The sequence below is a fragment of the Bison bison genome, unplaced genomic scaffold (genome assembly GCF_000754665.1).
Source record: "Bison bison bison isolate TAMUID 2011002044 unplaced genomic scaffold, Bison_UMD1.0 scf7180017864067, whole genome shotgun sequence".
NCBI classification, from domain to species: Eukaryota; Metazoa; Chordata; class Mammalia; order Artiodactyla; family Bovidae; genus Bison; species Bison bison.
The window spans coordinates 2,382,767-2,389,318 of NW_011494639.1; the positions used below are offsets into that span (position 1 = coordinate 2,382,767).

The window sequence follows — 6,552 nt, forward strand, 5'->3', positions numbered from 1 at the left end:
GAGCATATTGAAAAGCAGAGAGATTACTTTGCCAACAAAGGTCCGTCTAGTCAAGGCTGTGGTTTTTCCTGTGATCATGTATGGATGTGAGAGTTGGACTGTGAAGAAGGCTGAGCGCTGAAGAATTGATGCTTTTGAACTGTGGTGTTGGAGAAGACTCTTGAGAGTCCCTTGGATTGCAAGGAGATCCAGCCAGTCCATTCTAAAGGAGATCAGCCCTGGGTGTTCACTGGAAGGACTGATGCTAAAGCTGAAACTCCAATACTTTGGCCACCTCACGCAAAGAGTTGACTCATTGGAAAAGACTCTGATGCTGGGAGGGATTGGGGGCAGGAGGAGAAGGGGATGACAGAGGATGAGATGGCTGGATGGTCTCACAGACTCGATGCACATGAGTTTGGGTGAACTCCGGCAGTTGGTGATGGACAGGGAGGCCTGGTGTGCTGCGATTCGTGGAGTCGGAAAGAGTAAGACACGACTGAGTGACTGAACTGAACTGAACTGAAAAATGATAAAATTATTTTTAGAGATTTCTCTTGGCTGTAACAAACAATTTAAATTAGGCTGCTTACAGGTAAAAATCACAAGAAGCAGCATTAATAAACAATTCCCAAGGCTAGTGATTTTAGTTAAATAATTATACATGAGAACCTTTAAAGAAGGCTGCTAATAAACTAAACTATGTCAAAATTTGCAGTTTTAGTCAGACTTGAAAGCCAAGATAAGCAACTCCTTTGTATAGTTATTACCTCTGACCAAAGCACAAGAATTCACTCAGATAGATAGCCTACCTAAAAATAGGATAGCTCATAAATTGTATAAACTGTTCTTTCCTGCTGTGGACAGCCCTTGACCTCTGACTGTAAAACTTAGCAAACTTTGGCGTACACTAATGTTAGTTTTATGTTACCAAAAACCTCTATAAATTAAGCATTATCTCTCAAATCTGGTTAGTTTTCTCATTCTGAGTGCCTGAACATGTAGGTCACACAAATTGAAATACCAGTTGAAGAATACTCATCTTTAAGCAGGTAGTATTGCAAAGCAGAGATGTTACTTTGCCAAAAAAGATCTGTCTAGTCAAGGCTATGGTTTTTCCAGTAGTCATGTATGAATGTGAGAGTTAGACTATAAAGAAAGCTGAGCACCGAAGAATTGATGCTTTTGAACTGTGGTGTTGGAGAAGACTCTTGAGAGTCCCTTGGACTGCAAGGAGGTCCAACCAGTCCATTCTGAAGGAGATCAGCCCCGGGTGTTCTTTGGAAGGAATGATGCTGAAGCTGAAACTCCAGTACTTTGGCCACCTCATGCGAAGAGTTGACTCACTGGAAAAGACTTTGATGCTGGGAGGGATTGGGGGCAGGAGGAGAAGGGGACGACAGAGGATGAGATGGCTGGATGGTATCACTGACTCGATGGACGTGAGTTTGAGTGAACTCCAGGAGCTGGTGATGGACAGGGAGGCCTGGCGTGCTGCGATTCATGGGTTCGCAAAGAGTCGGACACGACTGAAAGACTGAACTGAACTGAACTGATAGTTACCACATGGCAAGAAACTGACAAGAAAATTTAAACATTCGGAGCATAAGAAATACTTCAAAGCATTATGAACTTTGAACTTAGCATACTTTCCTAAATTTTAGTATTTTTAACTACAAGAAAAGTAGACTGCTATAGCATTTTTTTTTTTTTGCTATAGCATTTTAGATGGTTTAAGCTAATTCAAAATTTTCCTGATTCCTGACATCAATACTATATTTATTTATATAGTTTTATTATAGTAACAAACAGTTGTTACAGTGGGATCTACAAACATATACAGAATTATTATATTTAAATTCATATAGAACAGGATTTACATTTTTAAGTTAACACTTTTGAAATCAGAAGATGAAATATAGCTTAAGTTTTACAACAAAGAAAATATATGAGACATAAACAGAGATGGTAATAAGAATACAATCATCTATTCTCGACACAAGATGTGGAAGCTGTCAGAAAGCTGTATCTTCTTAATTTGACTGTCCAGACCATGAAAGTATAGATGATTCGGTGCCATTTTGCCAGAAACTCGTTTGGCAGGATCATAGACTGACATTTTTGAGAGCAGATCCAAGCCATTTGCATCCAAGTTTTTGACGTGGATTGCTAAACTTCCTGGTTTCCACTTGGAAAATGTATTTTCATAGTCTGTGAAGATTCTACTTCTGGCCACCCTTCATTGTTGGAAGTGCCCAAAGCCCTGAAAATTATTGATCAAATATCAACTGGAGTTGAGTAACAAGCTGTCCCCAGCAATACTTGCAGAGATCTTTACCAGAGTGTTACTACCTCATGGATATATACTCTAATCGGTGTTCCAAAAACTCTGGCAAGGTCAAAATCTGCTGGTTTAATTGTTTGGTTGTCATCCATCTATAGATTTTGAGGTTTTGAGTCTCTGTATAGAAGTCTTCTAGACAAAACAGTATCCCTTGTAGGATTTGGTACAAATAATTCTGAACAACTGAAGAATCCATGAACTGACCAGGAGGAATAGAATCCAAATATTTCTTGAGATCTATGGAAAGGAATGCAAAGATGAGCTATAACTGGAATCCTGCATAAGCACGTCTTGAAGACTGACTATATTTGGATGACAAGCTTCTTTTAGTAAGAGATATTTCCTGAATTGCAGTACTAGGAACCCCTTCCTCTTCCCTTTTCTAGTCTGATTTTCTTCATGGCTACCACTTGATCGGTAGTTTTGTGTCTGCCCTTATGCACAACTCCATAGGTACCTTCTCCAATTTTCTCTCTTTTGGTATAGTCTTCCAAAGTTAATCTGTGGATATGTTAGATCCTGGCTTATTATCCCGCGGGGAAAGCATCAGCAGCTACCACGTTGATGTTGCTCTCCCTTGATATATGGTGGTTAAAACAGTGAGACTAGTTGAGATCACCCAGGAAGTGAGCTTAGGTGGAAAAGAGAAGACCAAATACAAGGTTAACCTGAACATAGATTTACATGTAAGCATTAAAGAGATGTTTATGTTGTGGTTTTTGAACATGAATAGTTTATTGTCTCAGTGAATTTATTATCTTTGGAATTCCAATTTCAAAACACACACTTAATGGTTGTCTTGTGTTCTGCCAGGGATAGTTGTTTGATTTTTCCAATGATTTTCTCAACTGAAAGCATCATGCAGGAGTAAATGTTCTCAGTCAGTTTTAATTTAGTTGTTCCTTCCGAGGTTGGGGTTTTGACAATTAGAGAGTAGACAAGGTAACAAGCTATAGTTGCTGTACTAAGTGAATTAGGTACTAAGGTTGAATTTCCCCTTAAAGTGTTCTGTTACAAAGGAACTTGTCGTGTTAGTTTCTGTTAGATCCACTTTTTAAAGTGAATTTGCAGCAGGTCTAAATTCAAGCAAAATTATGATGTATGTAGCATTTGTCTTAATTATCTCTTTTCAGTGAAAGTTAAAGCTCTGATTTTAAATCAAAGTAGTGCTTCTTTTGTTGTTAATAAGATCATGCTCTTAGCCCTTCCGTCCTTCACACCCATCCTACTCCCACAGTCAGAGGCACTCAACCCTTTGAGCTGTTTTCTGCTCACCTTCATATTCTAAATTAAGTTTCTCTATTTCTTGCTTTTGAAAATACCTAAACATCTGTTGTTTTCCTCCTGTTGTAGGTAAAGGTTTAGTTCTGGTAGGTTAGTGTATTGGTTGGGTATATGGTTCTAGAATCAAGATGCCTGGCTTCTAATAATACTGTCTTCCTGCCGCTTATTAACTGTTTGACCTTAGGTGGGTTACTGAGCCCTCATATATCTCAATGACAGGGAAGCCTGGTGTGCTGCAGTCCATGGGGTTGCAAAGAGGTGGACATGACTTAGCCACTGAACCACAACCTGCATCTCACTGTCTTCATCTATGAAATGGGATAACAGTATTGTGTTCCTCGTGTGTTGTTGTGAGGATTAAACTAGCTTGTTCAGTCACCCAGTCATGTCTGACTCCCTGCGAGCCCATGTCCTGCAGCATGCCAGGCTTCCCTGTCCTTCACCATCTCCTGGAGTTTGCCCAGGTTCATGTTCATTGCATCAGTGACGCCATCCAGACATCTCACCCTCTGACGCCCTCTTCTCCTTCTGCCCTCAGTCTTTCCCAGCATCAGGGACTTTGCCAATGAATCGTCTGTTCACATCCAAAATACTGGACCAAAATACTGGAGCTTCAGCTTCAGCATCAGTCCTTCCAGTGATTATTCAGGGTTGATCTCCCTTAAAACTGACTGGTTTGATATTGCTGTCCGGGGGACTTTCAGAAGTCTTCACTACCACAGTTTGAAGGCATAAATTCTTTGGTGTTCCACCTTCTTTACTGTCCAGCTCTCTGAACCGTATGTGACCACTGGGCCTTGACTATACAAACCTTTGTCAGCAAGAGTAATGTCTCTGCCTTTCAACACTAGCTAATACATGTTAAATGAATGTTAGTACATTTATTGAGTAAAACCAGTCCATAAATGGAGAAGGAAATGGCAGCCCACTACAGTATTCTTGCCTGGAGAATCCCAGGGACAGAGGAGCCTGGTGGGCTGCCGTCTATGGGGTCGCACAGAGCTGGACACAGCTGAAGTGACTTAGCAGCAGCAGCAGTCCATAAATAATTCAGTGATTTAAATCATTATTGAAAATAATAAAATATTATTTCATCCTCCCCATGCATTTGTCCACATCCCATTTCCCTGTATAGTTGTATTTCAATTTTCAGAGTTTACATTTTTAGATCAAGGCTTATTATTGGGCTTCCCTGATAGCTCAGTTGGTAAAGAATCCGCCTGCAATGCAGGAGACCCCAGTTTGACTCCTGGGTCAGGAAGATCCATTGGAGAAGGGATAGGCTGCCCACTCCAGTATTCTGGGACTTCCCTTGTGGCTCAGCTGGTAAAGAATCCTCCTGCAATGCGGGAGACTTGGGTTTGATCCCTGGGTCAGGAAGATCCCCTGGAGAAGGGAAAGGCCACCCACTCCAGTAATCTGGGCTAGAGAATTCCATGGACTTTATAGTCCATGGGGTCGCAAAGAGTCGGACACGACTGAGTGACTTTCACTTGGCACTAATGTTTGCAGTAGAGGCTTGTTATACAGTCGTTATGTTTAGAGCGTCACCTGTCTTCTTCAAATACCCCTTTGCTGTCCACTTTTCGGGCGCCCACCTCAGTGCCTCACTGGCCAGAGAGAATCCCTGCTGGCCTGTCATTCAGTCTGCCTCCACCACTTCTTTTCCCTCAGCGTTGCCATAGGCCTCTTCTTACCGTATATCATTAGTTAATGTTTTTTGCTTCCTTAGGAAATAGCCTTTTGTATTATTTAAAGTATTGGTATGTCAGGCAAATCCCAGAGAGATAATGAGTTGAATAGGGTGCAGATTTCTTTCTCACTTGTCTGAGTCAGGTGTATCGGTGTGATTGCTACATCACAGTCTTGAGCAGCGATTCAGGGATCCAGGCTCCTATCTCGTGGCTCTGGCGCCTTCCCTGTGTGCTTTTGGAGGTGGCGGGTTCATCTGCATCCAGCAGCGGGTGTGGAAGAGGGAAGGGGAAGGCAGGATTCTGCCTAGGAGGTGATTATGGGCTAGGCCTAGAAGCAGTACACATTCCCTTGGATGCACACCTCTTGTCAGTAATTCAGTCATGGCTATATCTAATCTCAGAAAAGGCTGGGAAATGTTAATGAAGCAGTGAGCCCAAGAAGTACAGTGAGCCCCATTCTCGCACTTATCAGTGAATCCACCCTCATGTAATATGCCTACTTTTTCCTTGTCTTACATGTTCTGTTTATGTTAATGGTGATCATCTGCATAAATTCCCTCCAGATGTAGATGTGTAATTTAAAAATGTGACATCAGTGAGCAAATTTCAGGCTGAGTAGAAGAGGATATTGAAATGGAAAGATATAGTGAGGGTATTTTGTTGTCTTTTGTTTTGGTAGGGAAGGGGTTCTGAATCGTCTGATTTTGTGATTCTTTTGTCTTTCCAAGTGAGTGTTAGTTGCTCGGTCTCAGTCGTGTCCAACTCTTTGGGAACCCAGGGACTATAGCCCGTCAGGCTCCCCTGTCCATGGGGATTCTCCAGGCAAGAATACTGGAGTGGGTAGCCTTTCCCTTCTCCAGGGGATCTTCTTGACCCAGGGATCGATCCCAGGTCTCCCGCATTGGAGACAGATTCTTGACTGTCTGAGCCACCAGGGAAGCCCAAGACTCTTCCATTTTCTTTCTTTTCCTCATCTCCACCAAATTGCCAAAGAACCTTCTGCCTTTTTGCCTTTTCCTTCTCCTGAAACTAAGTTACAGAGACACCCACCCACCCATTTAAGTCATGCTTGTCCCTTCAGCTCACGTGTACTTTGAGATTCCTTCCCTGTGCTCTATCTAAATCTATTGTTTTTTCTTTTTTTTTTTTTAGTGTTTTCAGATTCAGTTCAGTTCAGTCGCTCAGTTGTGTCCGACTCTTTGCAACCCCATGAATCGCAGCATGCCAGGCCTCCCTATCCATCACCAACTC

General features: G+C 42.0%; 1 protein-coding gene and 1 pseudogene across 1 annotated transcript in view; one reads left to right on the forward strand and one right to left on the reverse strand.

Annotated features, from left to right (window-relative positions):
• The window catches only part of SYT14 (synaptotagmin XIV), a 202,929-nt gene that overhangs the window by 21,500 nt on the left and 174,877 nt on the right, over positions 1-6,552 (forward strand). The gene's annotated exons all lie outside the window — the stretch shown is intronic.
• The window catches only part of LOC104986344, a 13,508-nt pseudogene continuing 9,104 nt past the window's right edge, over positions 2,149-6,552 (reverse strand).